The sequence below is a fragment of the Falco punctatus genome, assembly GCF_963210335.1.
Source record: "Falco punctatus genome assembly, contig: scaffold_102, whole genome shotgun sequence".
Lineage (NCBI taxonomy): Eukaryota > Metazoa > Chordata > Aves > Falconiformes > Falconidae > Falco > Falco punctatus.
Window position 1 is genome coordinate 213,216 of NW_027660157.1, and position 15,262 is coordinate 228,477.

The 15,262-nt window shown below is 41.6% G+C and overlaps 1 long non-coding RNA gene across 1 annotated transcript; it reads right to left on the reverse strand.

The window, feature by feature from the left end:
* Positions 1 to 930: 930 nt before the first annotated feature.
* Positions 931 to 1,921, reverse strand: LOC308057749. Its single transcript, XR_013925439.1, has 3 exons — positions 1,783 to 1,921; positions 1,086 to 1,124; positions 931 to 941 (listed from the first exon to the last, which is right to left on the reverse strand). It is a non-coding gene; the product is annotated as an uncharacterized lncRNA (long non-coding RNA).
* Positions 1,922 to 15,262: the final 13,341 nt, after the last annotated feature.

Here is a 15,262-nt window from a genome sequence, read left to right on the forward strand (position 1 = left end):
GGCTTGTCGGATAACTGTCGAACAATTCAGTTGCTCAAAGCAGCAATGCTGATAGGGAGAGTTTACGTACTTCCTTGCACAAAGCAGTTCTGGGCTTTTTTCCCTCTGCGTGTGTTTCTGTGCAGACATGTGTATGAAACACAGGTGTCTCTCTGTGCCACAGGTGGGACTGATGACAGCTTTTCATTTCATTTCAACTAGAATTTAAACAAAGATTGTGCCTGCAAAAGAATTTGAGCAGCTGTCCTTGTTTCCTAGAGCAAGCATCCAAGCACTGGGGAGCAGTTTGCAGGATCAGAACCTGAGCCTGCTCTGGGTGGTAAATCCTCAGGAGAGGAAAGAGAAACCCCATTTTTTTCAATACAGATCTAGTTCCCTTAATATTCTGAGCAGCAGAGTGGGGTTGAGATGGGGCGGTGTGGTGACAGGAGAGGGACAGAGGAATGAAGAGAACAGGGGTGGATCTGGGCAGGGAGTGGAGGAAGGAAACCCCTGCTGAAGAGCCAGCAAACCATGAAGTATTCCTATGTGCTAAATTTCATCACACTAGCCTGTTTCCACAGCCAGGACTCCAAAGTTACCCAAAGAAGCAAGGAACAGAGCAACTGCTAGCAGTGATGGCAAACACGATGGAGTTCTTAGCAGCATGAGGAAGTAGATAGCCACTGTAGGAAGTTCTGCAACCTACCCTGATTGAAACAAATCCCTGAACCATTTAGGGCACCTATTGCGTAATTTTTATGTCTGTCTGAATATCTGTCTATTGATCAATCTTGCAGAAGACTAAGTTGCAAGATTTTGAGAAATATACCTCTGTTCCCAGTAATAAGACTCAATCTTAAGTCTTAACCCCAAGACTTAAGCCTAAGACTGAACTCTAAGACTTAACCCAAAGAATTAACCGTAAGACAAAACCTTAAGACATAACCCTAAGACATAAACTTAAGACTTAAGCTCAGACTAAACCCTAAGACTTAATCCTAATACCTAACCCTAAGACTTAAACTTAAGACTTAACCCTTAGAGATAACCCCAAAACTCCATCTGTAAGACTTTAAACTTAAGACTTAACCTTCAGATATAACCCTGAGACTTAACCCTAAGACTTAACTTTAATATTAACCCTAAGACCTAAGGCTAAGAAATAACCCTGAGACTGAACCCTGAGACTGAACCCTGAGACTGAACCCTGAGACTGAACCCTGAGACCGAACCCTGAGACCGAACCCTGAGACCGAACCCTGAGACTGAACCCTGAGTCTTAACCTTAAGATTTAACACTAAGACTTAACACTAAGACTTAACTCAAAGACTCGGCATTAAGACTTAACCTAAAGGTTTAAGCATAAAACTTAACACTAAGAGTTATCATTGACACATAACCCTGTCTTAACCTAAAGACCTAACCCTGAGACTTAACACTAAGACTTTACCTTAAGCCTTAACTTTAAGACTTAACTTTAAGACTTAACCCTAAGACTTAACTCTAAGACTCAACCTCTAAGACTTAACCCTAAGACTCAACCTTAAGAATTAACCATAGGGTTTAACCCTAAGACTTAACCCTAAGATTCATCCATAAGATTTAACCCTAAGACGTAACTCTAAGACTTAACCATATGACTTAACTCAAGACTCAACATTAAAACTTTAGGTAAGGGCTTAACCGTAAAACTTAACCCTAAGACTTAACTTTAAGACTTAACCCTAAGACTTATCATTGATACTTAACCCTGTCTTAACCTAAAGACCTAACCCTGAGACTTAACCCTAAGACTCTACCTTAAGCCTTAATCTTAAGTCTTAACTCTAAGACTTAAGCCTAAGACTTAACTCTAAGACTCAACCTTAAGACTTAAACTTAAGACAACTCTAAAACTTAATCTAAAGTCTTATCCCTAAAACTTAACACTAAAACTTAAACCTAAGACTCAACCTTTAGACTTAACCATAAGCCTTAACCCTAAGACTCAGCTTTAAGACTTAACCTTGAGACATATCTAAGGATTTAACCCTAAGACTTAACCCTAAATCTTAATCTTGAGACTTCACGCTAAGTCTTAACTAAACGACATAACCCTAAGACTTAACCCTAAGAATCAACCGTAAGACTTAACCCTAGGACTTTACCCTAAGACTTAACCCTAAGTCTTAACCCTAAGACTCAACTTTGAGACTTAACTCTAAGACTCATCCTTAAGAGTTAACCTTAAGAATTAACCTTAAGACTGAACCCTAAGACTTAACCTTAAGACCAGCAGGCCAGGGATGGTTTGCATGGTTTCCGTATGTTATTCTCAGGACTCTGTCTTTGCTGCTCGAAAGCCTCAAGTGCCCTCTTTAGCTCACCGGTGCAACAGCCATGGCTGCTGCTGTGTATGCAATTTCAATAGACCCGCAGTGAGACACCCTGGCTAATGGCGCAACCAACTGGAAATCCTTCAGCTGCTTCTGCGGTAGGCAAAGGGAAATTAACTGAGTCATCCATGCAAAGCCCTTTCTTTTTGTTCAGTTGGCTATGAAATGTAGCATTTTTACCACTGCTGGAACACTTCCAACAAGTCACAGTAGGATTTTGGACTACAGACATATCTGTGCTTCCCCAAAGGTACCTGGACAGTGGGCAAGTGGGACGTACAGGTGCAAGCCAAGGGATGGGCAGAGGGGAACGGGAGAGGAGGAGGGACAGCTGGAGAAGCACAATAGCAGAGCACTGCTCCAAAGCTGATCAGCAGAGGAAGAATAATGGTTGCTGTTATTATTTAACATCATTACATCCCAACAGTTGAGGTCCACAGCATCCATAAAGTGTCACAAGAAGCTTCCTCCTAGTAATATTTTTCTCCAAAAGGAAATTGACTTCATCTGGAGCAAAATGCACAAACCAAACCACGGCGCTGTCCACAAACAGCCAATAAGAGTGACTGCACCTCAGCACTTCAAAGAGAGGAAAAAAAAAGGCTATAAGAATTATAACAAAAAGAATAAACATATCTTGTCCTAGTGAGCAAGAGAACAAGCTCCTCAGATACACTAACAAATCAATGTATGTGCACAAAGCAAGATGTGTCTGAAATGAGGAGAGATTCCACTGCAGTTTGGAAACTGAGATGGTTTCTTACACACACACACACACACACACACGACTTCCACACACAGTCTTGGTCAGGATACTATAAACAGGGGTTTACTTTCTCACGAAAAATACCACTGGACTCTTCATTGATGAAGAGGAAGATGACAGGTCTGTTATCTCTGCCGGAAGATAGCACTTCCTACAGCCTACAGTTTCTCCTGGCACTAGGACGTGACATCGGGTTCAGCAAGAGAAAGTGCCAAATCTTGAATCATTAGACCTGCTCAAAAGAGAAATAACAAAAGCTTTAAAATCAGGCCAGTACTAAATCCTCCTTCCTATGCAGAATTGGGGTGTGCACTTCCAGCCCCCACACAGAAACAGAGGGGTTTCTTAAAAAGCCACTGTCTGTCTAAACCTGCACACAGCATTGATGTGTATCTATCTCACATTCACACATTCACTTCTCTCCCACTGAGATAATTTATTATCACGGGAGCACTTTCCCATAAGCATGTGGACACGTGACCAGAAGTGCACTTGGCACGCTGATGCATTAAAACAATTGGGGATATTTTTTCCACTTTCACTGTACGTGCCGTCTTGCGATACCAAAACTTGTGCTGCAGACCTCCCCCTGCAGCAAGGGGAATATGAAAAGAAGGGCCAAGCCCCACATGCCCATCTAATACCCCTGCAGCTTCTCCCAAAGGAGCTGCCTTGCCATGGTTCTTTGCCAGATTCCAAACTGGGGACCTGTGTTTGGTCTCGCTGAACTCCCCTTGCATGGGAAATTAAAGGCAAGAGAAATTAAGAGTCCTGTCCTGATGTTGTTATGTAAGGGATTCCACTAATGCACTAGCATAACTCTGAAGGTCAAAAGAGACTAATATAATGCATGCATAGGAGAAGAAGTGGCTGTATCTTGCTCGATACCTTTTCCCAGATCCCTCCTGCTGTTGCTTCTAGGTGTTTAGTTAACCAACATAAACTTCTCAAAGCAAAAGCAAAGCCTTTTGGAAGTGGCTTCGTTTCAGTAGCATGTACTTCCAAATATGATTCTTTTTTCAATTTGTGCTGTTCAGGATTGCTGAGGAAGAAAAGTGCTAGGAAAATGGGCTTGCTGTTACATAGTCTGTGGCTGCCTGGCATAGCAAGCTTGCTTTGTAGTTCTCAGGAATGTGCCAAATGCCTTCAAACAAATGCACTACATGGTCTCTGTCCAAAGTTCCTAATATCTCAAATTTGCACGATGCAAAATAGAAGGTAACAAAGCTGTTTGGGGAGAGGATGACTGATTGAGGTTACATTAAGACCATGGGATTACTCAACCAGAGGCATGCAAACATCGCTGGACAAAGTTTATCAGTCTGTTCCAAATTCTAATTTGTTAGAACATTATTTTTGCAGATTATGCTAGGGTTTTACTTTGGATCTTTATTGTCCGAAAAGACTCCTCTTTCTCTGAGGACCTCTATTCCCCTCTCTACTGGTAGCAAAAGATTTAAAGTCTAACAAAACTCTAGGCCACCCAGCCGCAGGGTAAGATTTCCAGTAACTGATTCTGGATCTGAAATCCCCTGCCTGTTTGCAAAGCCAAGCCTAAAACTTCAAATGGTAAAAAACAAAGGATATTTGCCAGACATTGCTCTTCACAGAGATTTGTAGTTTTGTGATGATAATTCCATTCTAGTACCTCTTACACTGTAGGTTCTGACTTCCCGCACCACCAAGCTGCAGTAGTATTGTACAGAGAACACTAAAGCAAAGCTGAATGTATGAAAATACAAGACTAGGCCAGAAACCCATCACATGCAGAAGAAATAACCGATTATCCACCAGAAGTAAACTAACCCCTTTTTAGAGACTTTATTTCTCACAGAGTTTAGCCTTTGTAATTCGTTTACCTTATTGAGGCCAGCTGTTGAAATAACACCTCCCATAGAGGCTGGATGCATTCAGTCTTGGACTTGGTTGCAATGACGGGGTTTGGCACTCCAGTTTCACTACAGGTGGACAACTTGCCAGCAGCCTGGAGACTACGCCTGGTTTGTAAGACTGGAAGTCAAGCAGGTGCCAGGGGGTTCAGTGCAGAGGTGCAGCTCAGAAGTTCCAAAACAAAGAAAGATTCCTTTCCAGTGGCCCCTTCTGAATTGAGGGGGCTCTGCTCATGGTTATTCCTTTTATAAAGAGGCATGTGTGGAGGCAAAGGCTACAGTGCCTGCTCCTGCTTCAGTTGGAACCTCTTCTCTGTGATCACTCTCAAGCTGAAATGCATTTGTGTTTTTTTGACAGGTATCTGACCCACTGGTCCGTCAGATCTGCAAAGCTTATCTGGAAGAGGGGCCCTAAGTGGTGCAAAAAACCTCTGCCAGTGGGACACCCTTTGCTGAAGGATAATGTCAAACATACACACAAGCCTCTCTGCTTAAACCACTAATGGACAGAACTGGCATAGTCAGTAAGCACAGCTGTTTCCCACTGCTCTGCTTTTTTTGCAAGGTTGTCAGTATCCCCGATTTTCTTATGCCAAAACTGTCATTAGTACTCTATACTGTCTCCAGTGAATGAGCTGCAACCTGCTCCTCTAGCAGAATACAAGATTTAGCAAAGCAAAGTCCAGTGTGCAGAATGATTTGGAGAAAGGAGGGGCAAAGACTTTTACCTCAAAGCTGGAAAGGATCTGAAGGCTTTTGTTTCATCGTGGTTCACGACTGGGTTTGGAAAAGCATGTTTCCCGCTTTTTCCAACAATGAATGGTGATTCCCCATTAACCTGTGTTTCAGCTCAGATCTGCCTCATTTGGGCTTTTATACCTGTGACACTAATGGAAGAAAAAGTCTCCTGCAGAACTGTATTTCCTTGGCAGTAACAGAAATTGTTATGACTACTGAAATTAATTTTTTTAATTATCTGTACTATCCATAATTTGCAGCAGAACACCTATGGCAGTGGTAAACAGACGTGTGTACCTTACACGTCCCCTTAAGGATTTCTGGCTTGTGCTTCACTCCTGGATCTGGGAAATACAGAATGTTGACATCCTTGATGACTTGGCCTGTGATTTTTTCCCCATGGAAATACATTTGCCTTAAGTCGTCCGTATTGGTGGTACGGCTGCTTCCTGGGATAGTTTGGGCCTGATGGATGCGCATAATTTTCCACGCTCTAACTAAAAGGTGGCACCATTTCTCTCCTTGTATAGTAGTACGTGCGTGTACCTTGCACCTACTGACCACTGCTACTTGAGACGTGCTACTTATGGGCCTGGTATGAAAAGGTCATTACATTTATCAGGGTCATTATGGCTTTGGCTCCGTTTCTTTGATATTTGTCTGGGGGCTACAGATCAACACAGCTTATTTATATACTACTATGCCACTTAACCTTGTACTGCTTTCATCAGAATCATCTGCTAATAACTATCAGCATGGACAGGAACAGAGAGTAAGGATAAACACGTTTTACCCAGGAAACCAAGTTATAATCGTTCTTCTTAGCCTTACTTTGTGAAATGGAAGCCCTACATTCAGCCCCTTGAGCTGGCCAAGATCTTTTTGCTTTGGGAGGCAGAGCTAAGACTTCATTAACTATACTGAGATAAAATCTCTGGCTGACCGTCGATTTTATGAAGCTTTGAAACCTACAGCCCTTCAGAAGGGAAAAGATTTTTCTTTCTTCTCCTGCGTACAGAAGTTACTACGTCTTCTAGCCTAGGTAGCTCTGCTCAATGAGCTTTACTAATGGAAAAGTCACTGGATTAAACCACTGCCTTGAGATGAACCTGAATGAGCACATTTTGCAAAAGACCAGGTGATGCCCACAGTTAATGTTTTCTACAGTTTAATGCCATGAGCTGGAAGGACCTCTCTAATTTTCATGAAACCTAACATTTGAAAAACAAAATACTTTCTTCAATATGCCTTTCTCGAGTTCAGGGTTTAGTACAGATCCCTTACAGTATGCATGAGCTTTCTACTCTGAGTGCAGCCCTGTTCTGTTTGTCGTTCATGGGTGATAGTAGGCATTCATTCATGCTGTCTCCAAATTAGTTTTTGTGTAAACATGGTGTCAAGGAAGTGTCATGGTTGTGTAAGCATGTGTAACTAGATGGCCTAGGTTTGATTTCTAACCTGGGGCTTCACCCATCGTGGAAGAAAATGCCATCTATCAGTATCTAAAGGATCTTCAGTGACACATAACAGGGAATTCAACCTGGAGCTGAAGGAGGATCGCACACAGCAAAGTCCTAAGAAAAGAACTGGGGCCAGAATCCAGGCACAAAAGAATCTTGCTCAAAGTGCAGAGGTTTCACACATTTATTAGAACAAGCAGTAAACAAAAGTCTCCTAAGTATAAAATCTAAATGTTCTCGAGCCCTCATCCCAGACAGGCGAGTCACAGCATGAAGGGCAGATCCAAGTTCTTCTCGCCAGTGCCGAAGCAGACATAGCCGTATCGCTCGGTCATTGGGACATGGTAGAACATCAGTCCCAGCCGCAGCAGGCTCCGCAGCACCACCACAATGCCTCCCTTCTCTAGCTGGACAGTCCAGGAGCCTGTGCAAGAAAATGCCATTTGTCAGTATGTCACAAGTGCAGTCCCTGGAAAGGAGAAAGAGGCAGCGTTCCTGGAGCAAGCCGTCCCTAAGCTGAGAGGGGGACTGCAGTGCGTTCTGCCTGGCCAGTTAACAGTGCACAAGGCTGCACTGGAGTTTGTGACACCTGAGAAAAGGGAAGTGAGGGAGACCAGAAACCTTGATACCTTTTTTTCTTTTGTCAGTTCAGTGTTACAGGCTGCCCTCAATTCCAGATGTCTGTGTCTAGCTTCACACGGTAGCATATTCCATGGCTATGATAGTAACGCCATATGCGTCACAGGAAGGGACCCCTGGAGCTCCAGACTTGTATACTTGATCCCTAGGAGAGGCTAGAGCTATTCTTGGATGCTTCTGAGCGGGCAGCAGTTACTCTACCAAGCTGCCACCTACTTGGTCTAGCTACTAGCTATAGAGAGCCAAGACTAGCTATGGCAATCCTGCATAGTATGGAATTTATTTTTAAAATAAACTTGTAGCTTTAGTAGTGAGAAGAGGAAGAAGACACTTCAGCTCCAGAGAAGACTGGTTTCCCTGATGCAGCAACTGGGAAAGAGGAAGAGAGCATGAAAAGCAGGGTATTTCTTAGCTCAGAGAATTTTGCAGAAAAGGTTAATTCTCTTCAGTCTTTCCTGGCTCCATCATTGAAGAGGATGTGCGTGGTAGGGGCAAAGGGATTAGTTTCCACATTAATTTTGCTTTGGCTCTGCGGAGGAGGTTCAGAGCCAGTGTGAAAATGCAATTTCTCCTGGATGCAAGGAGCTCTGAGCCACTGAGTGTTTGTTTTGCATCTGACAGCCTGGGAACAACACAGGAGGGGAGGGGGCTGGAGCATCAGCCTGGATTCAATGCCAGAGGGCAAGGAGCTGCCAAAAGAAGAAAATACCAGCTTCAGCACCAAATCAGTAATGCCTAGAGGCTACAATGTAAGGAAGAAGGTTCCTGCTGAATCTTCATCTAAAAGCAAAAGCAGCAGGCCCAAATAAAAAAGTGCAGTTGGAGCTGTCATACTACTACGGGCCTGGAGTCAAGCGGTCAGGCTGTCTGCACCCAAAGTCAAAATGTGCCAATTCCAGAGTAAGCAGAAAGCCCATAATGCCTTGGGACAGTTAGACGGTATTCATCCTTGTAGATAATTTTAGGCTCATCAGTTTATGCTGTGACTCATGCTTACTTACGTCACGGTTAGCCTGGGGAAGGGCTTCTGTGATTGCTGTCAGCTGCCAGTCCTCCCCTTCCCACTCACTTCTGACTCTTGGCCAATTTTAGTGGCATCCGACAAAGGGTTGAAGTGTTTTAACACCACAGGTTCCTACAACAGGTCTCCACAGGACACGGCCCAAGGGTTGACTGCAGCTCCTGAAGCTATTTGTTTATCTGCCAGCAGCTGTGGGGCAGCACAGGCTGTTTGGCTTGCCCGGCAGCAGCTATCTGGGCAATCAGTGCTTGTAGCTTTGGGCTCTTGCACACTCACTTGCAGTACATGTAGTCTCTGAAGCAGTTCATGGCAAACTGCAGTAGTTGAGGGCTCGATGGGGGGGGGGGGGAAGTTGAGAGGAAACAGTATATATGGTGGCTGCAGAATCAGAAAGGAACACCACAATTCAAAGCCCTGTAAAACCAGGTGTCGTGAGTTCTGCTGCTCACCTGTTACCTCCCTCTTCTCTTTGTATTTATGTACTTTTCAAAAGTTTCTTGGGCACCACTGTTTCCCCTGTCTCCTTCAGTAGCAAGTTCCACAGGTTGGTTATATCATAATATGCACCGTGTCGTCTTTGATCTGTTACCTTCCAAAGCACCCTCTTCAGTTACATGCAAACATGGAACTAAATGGACAGCAACACCTGCCTTCCATGGCAGTCACTGAACTTTCTAACAAAGTGACTCTGGCTGCAGGATAGAAGTACAAAAGAGACATTCACAATCTTTTAAGGACTCGGGAGATTTCCATACCGGAGAGCTTACTTCTGACTCACTCAGCTCCATGTTGCCACTAAAGAGAAACAGCTGGAATCTCAGTAAAGCAAAGCGCTACTTAATACAGAGCAGGATCAGTACAGGTGTGTGCCATCTTCCTTGCACTGTAACATTCCTTGCACACGTGTTACCGAAATCTCGGAATGAAGAACTTATCGACACCAATGTGATGTAGATAAGCAGACACTTCTTTATTGACGGCCGGGTGCGTGAGCAAGTCCTCTCACAATCAACGCACACCAGGTCCCAAAAACAGATTCCATATCTAGAACTTATTCATACATATTCATTAAATATTCATGCATAATCATAACATTTCCCATAAATCATTTACATACTCTCCTCCTATATCCGATTCTGCGCAGTAAAGCTTAGAAAGGTCTAGAAATGGGTCTAGGGTACGATTTGGGTAGGTGGTATGTGAGTCGGTGGTCGCGATCTCCCCCTGCCGGAATTACCTTTTACTAAAGTTCACAGTTTCTTGGCAGGCACCTACAAGCTGTTCCAGTCGACTCTCCCCAGTTCCCATTAATCTCATCCTCTGACATTTCAATGCACCTCTACGTAAAGAAGACTGGTTAAGTACAAAGGAACCTTTCAACCCTAAAGTTATTACCTAAGTTTTTCCACAATAGTTCCAGGCCCTTCTTCTAGCCTTGGTACAGGACGTACAAAAGATGTCATAACTACTTCTACTATATAGCTGTAAATTTTCCATAAAAATTTTCTTATTCCTCTATATTTTAATTCTATTAAATGATTTTATAAAATCAATCAATCAATCTAATATAATCAATCAATCTTAACTTATTAACAAATCGATAACATTTCCCCCCTTTGAAAGTGTTGAAAATCATCATTTCAATACTTTCACATTATTCATATATCTTTTGTTTCAACATATTTTGGTGATTGATCATATCTTGGTGGAATGGTTGGTACTTCTCTCATAATCATACGATTCACTGCAATTCTATTAGTAAACTGTTTCTTCAGACATGCATATACTAGCATGCTCATCAAAAAGACAACTAGCAACAGAAACAAAGTTTTAATTATAGATTGTATCCAAGAGCTCAAATTCCATCCCAGTTTGTTAAAAAATTTTTCCAAACCAATCTTCTGACATATCCTTTTGAATTGTTTCAGTTTCTTCTTCAATTTTTCCCAATAAATCTAGATCATGTTCCACATCCTGAGTGACATTTGGAATGTGGATACAACAGTGGTCCAGTTTATCTTTGAGATATCCACACACTCCATGTTCTTTAAGCAGGAGCATATCTAGTGCCATTCTATTTTGTAAAGTCATTCTGGAAGTTGCCTGTAGTTGTATATTCAGTTCCTTAAACCCCTTCTTGGTAACATTTGCCAATTTTTCCACTTGACCAGTTAAATGATAGAGCCATGCTCTGTTTCTATATGAAGCTATAGGATTTAAAAGTGATTCCAGTGCCCAGCCAATTTTCACTCCTGTAGATGGTTCATTCCAAACATCATTATTTATCCCTGATCTCTTTATTTGTTTCAATTCTAAATTCTCTAGAGATCCTTTAAATGGTGATTTCTTCCAGATTGGACACAATGTTGGCATGCCTAACGTGATTTGTTTCACCTTACCATCTAATGGTAGGTGTGTTGTCCAGGTTCCATCACTTAATGCCCAAACTAAATGTCCTGGACTTCGAATAGTAGATTTTCTACAACTAAACAAAGTTCCTCTTCTGACTGTAAAAGCGCTGGTTAAATTTAGAGTATTCTTAATACCTCGACAAAAACAACCATATTTCAAAGCAGCAGCCAACGGAGGAATTCTTTGGATTACTAAGTCTGCATTACTACAATCATACACTTTTTCACATTTCCACCATGGCACTATTTTATTTTCTTTCTCTCCCAATGTAGTTGACCTATCATCTACCCAGGGTAATACTGAAAAAACTTTTCCATCCCATGTAAAACACCAAGGAGTTCTTGATATATATTGAAAATAGGAAAATATGGACATAGACCATATAGAGTCCCACTGGTCTACTAATTAGGTGCTTTGGCCAGTTTCGTTACACTTCCATTCCATAACACTTTTGCTCACATTGGTTTTAAATTGTTCATCATAAGAACACCATCCTACATTCTTAAATCTCCCTATTTTGGTAAAAACATGATTTAACAATTTTTCACAATCTGCCAGACTACCTGGAGTTTTCCATTGTTTTCTAGTGACTTTCACTTGTTCATACCATTGAGTCACTGGCCTCTGTTCACAATAATTGGTCTCATTTTTATGTTCCAGGTTAGTCAAATTCATGGTTAAAATTCCCCATGGAATAGATTCACCTACTGCTCTTGGTATAGGTAAACAAGCAGTGATCTGCGTGATGTTTTGTAAATTGGCAAATTCTTTAATTAATCCTACCATCAAATTTTCCTCAGCCATTTGTTTGGGAATGTCAATCACTTGTTCTGTTTCTATTTGTCTTTTGTTCCTATTCACCAAGTCATCCCATGATCCCACCAACACTATCAACCAAAAGAAAATCCAAAAACCAATCATAACTTGATCTGCAAAATTAGACATGTTCCAAAGTCAATTTTTAAGTCTCTGGGTCACGATTAGCAATATTCCACGGAGTAGATGCTTTCTTCACGGTGCTTTCTTCACTCGTGTATAATGTATCCAAGCATCCGATTCTGCAATTTTGATAGCTGTAAAAGTGGTTAGCAGTATCTGGAAAGGTCCTCTCCAGTGCTCCTGCAAAGGTTCAGAGGTCCAAGTGTTCACATAGACATAGTCTCCTGGTTGGAAATCATGCACTGAATTTTCCAGGGATAAAGGTCTATTCCAAATTACTACACTTCAAATCACAGCCAAAGTTTTCCTTGAAAAAAACAAATAGTTATACACATCTTGTTTTCCTTTTACATGTATGTTTAGATTTGGTTCTAGAGACTCATATGGTTTTCCATATAATAATTCATAAGGACTGACTGAGGTTCCACTCTTTGGTTGTACTCTGATTCGTAATAATGCCAATGGAAGTGCCTGAGGCCACTTTAAACTAGTTTCTTGACAAATTTTACTTATTTGTCGTTTTAACGTTTGATTCATCCTTTCCACTTTCCCACTAGATTGTGGCCTCCAAGATGAATGTAAATCCCAATTAATACCCAATGCTTTGCTAACACTTTGGACTACTTCAGCCACAAAGTGTGGACCTCTGTCAGAGGAAATTCCAATAGGAACTCCAAATCTTGGAATTATTTCTTGTAATAACCACTTTACAACCTCTTTTGCTTGTGTGGTGCGACAGGGAAGGGCTTCTGGCCATCCTGTAAAAGTATCAACCCTTACCAGGATGTACCGGTACCCATTTTGTCTAGGTAACTCTGAAAAATCTACTTGCCAATAATCTCCAGGTTCTGTACCAGATTTCAGTCTACCCATTTGAACCTTTTTCTTAATCACTGGATTATTTTTCAAACATACTTCACACTTTGCAGTTACCATTTTAGCTATTCCTAACATCTTAACTGATATTATTTGCTTTCGTAAAGATGTTACTAAGGCTTCTGCTCCCCAGTGACATTCTTGATGTCTCGTTTGAATTATCTCTCTCATCACAAGAGGTGGAATTACTACTTGTCCATTAGGAGTTATCCACTATCCAGCTAAGTTTTTCTTAGCACTTAATAACTGACCCAATTTGTCATCTTCCTCCGAATATCTCGGTTTTTCCCTAGGAAGGGTTACTGTTTTAGAAGGAATTATTGCCATTTGCAATGCTTGTTTCTTTGCTACCTTTTTTGCTGTTTTATCAGCTAAATTATTTCCAATTATTATTTTTATATTTCCAATCTGATGTGCTTTACAGTGCATGATTGCTACTTGTTTTGGCTTTTGAACTGCTTGCAATAATCGTAAAATTTCTGTTTGATGCTTAATGTTTGATTCTTGAGAGGACAATAACCCCCTCTCTTTCCACAAAGCTCCATGGACATGCACTACCCCAAAGGCATATTTTGAATCAGTCCAGATATTTACTCTCTTGTCTTTGCTTAGTTCTAAGGCTCGAATTAAAGCGATGAGTTCTGCCTTTTGGGCTGATGTGGTACTTGCCAATACTTCTGCTTCTATAACTGTAGTCTCTGTTGTTACCGCATATCCGGCGTATCGAACTCCTTGTTCCATAAAGCTGCTTCCATCAGTACACAGTTCCCAATCTGGTCTCTCCAACGGCACATCTTTCAGATCTCCACGACTGGAATAAACATACTCGATAGTAGCCAAGCAATCATGTTCCAGTCGTCCTTCTTCCTGTATGGAACTTAAAAACACTGCAGGATTTACCAGGTTAGTTGTCTTTAGAATCACATCATCCTGTTCAGTCAATACCACCTGGTATTTCATCATTCGGCTGGGGGACAGCCAACGTCCCCCCTTCTGTTCTAGGACAGTTATCACCATGTGTGGAACATAGACTGTTATTGTTCTTCCCAAAGTCAATTTCCGAGCTTCTTGTATGAGCATCACTGTTGCGGCTACTGCTCGAAGGCAGTTTGGCCACCCTTTACTCACTGTGTCCAGTTGTTTAGAGAAGTATCCGACTGGTCGTTTCCAGCTTCCTATCCTCTGGGTTAGTACTCCCAGTGCCAGGTGTTGCCTTTCATGAACAAACAGCTGGAAATCTTTGGTTAGATCCGGCAGTCCCGAGGCAGGTGCAGACATTAAGGCACGTTTCAACTCTACAAAAGCCTTTTGTTGTTGTGGGCCCCATACAAAGGGAGAGTTCTTTTGGGCCTCGTACAGCGGTTTAGCTATTAGCCCATAGTTCATGATCCAAAGGCGACACCACCCAGTCATTCCCAAAAATGCTCTGAGTTCATGAATATTTCTCGGCTCAGGTATACCACAAATAGCTTCTTTGCGATTTCTTCCTAATTGTCGTTGTCCTTTTGAAATCTCAAAGCCCAGATATATCACAGTCTGGCAGGCTATCTGGGCTTTCTTCCTGGACACTTTGTATCCATTTAGTCCCAGAAAATTTAAGAGGTCAATAGTCACCTGCATACAGGTAAGTCTTTCTTCTGTAGCAATCAGTATGTCATCTACATACTGTAGGAGTAAATGTCCAGGCCTTGATTTATCCTGTTTCCAAATTTCAAGTTCCTTTGCTAATTGATTTCCAAAAATAGTTGGACTGTTTTTAAATCCTTGGGGTAATCTAGTCCATGTCAGCTGCATCTTTCGCCCAGTTTGTGGATTTTCCCATTCAAAAGCAAACAGTTTTCTGGTTTCCTTTTCCAAAGGTATACAAAAGAAAGCATCTTTTAAATCAAGCACTGTAAACCACTGATAAGTCTCCCTTAACGCTGTTAACAGTGTATAAGGGTTTGCTACTACAGGATAAATATCCTTAACTATTTGATATACTGCTCTCAAGTCTTTCACCAGCCTATATTCACCCGAGGGTTGTTTTTTTTGTTTTGTTTTTTTTTTTGTTTTTTTTTTTTTTTGGCTGGTAAAATAGGAGTATTATACTCAGATTCACATTCTTCCAAAATTGTATACTCCAAAAATTTATCAATCAATTTCTTCAATTCCTGTCTCACTT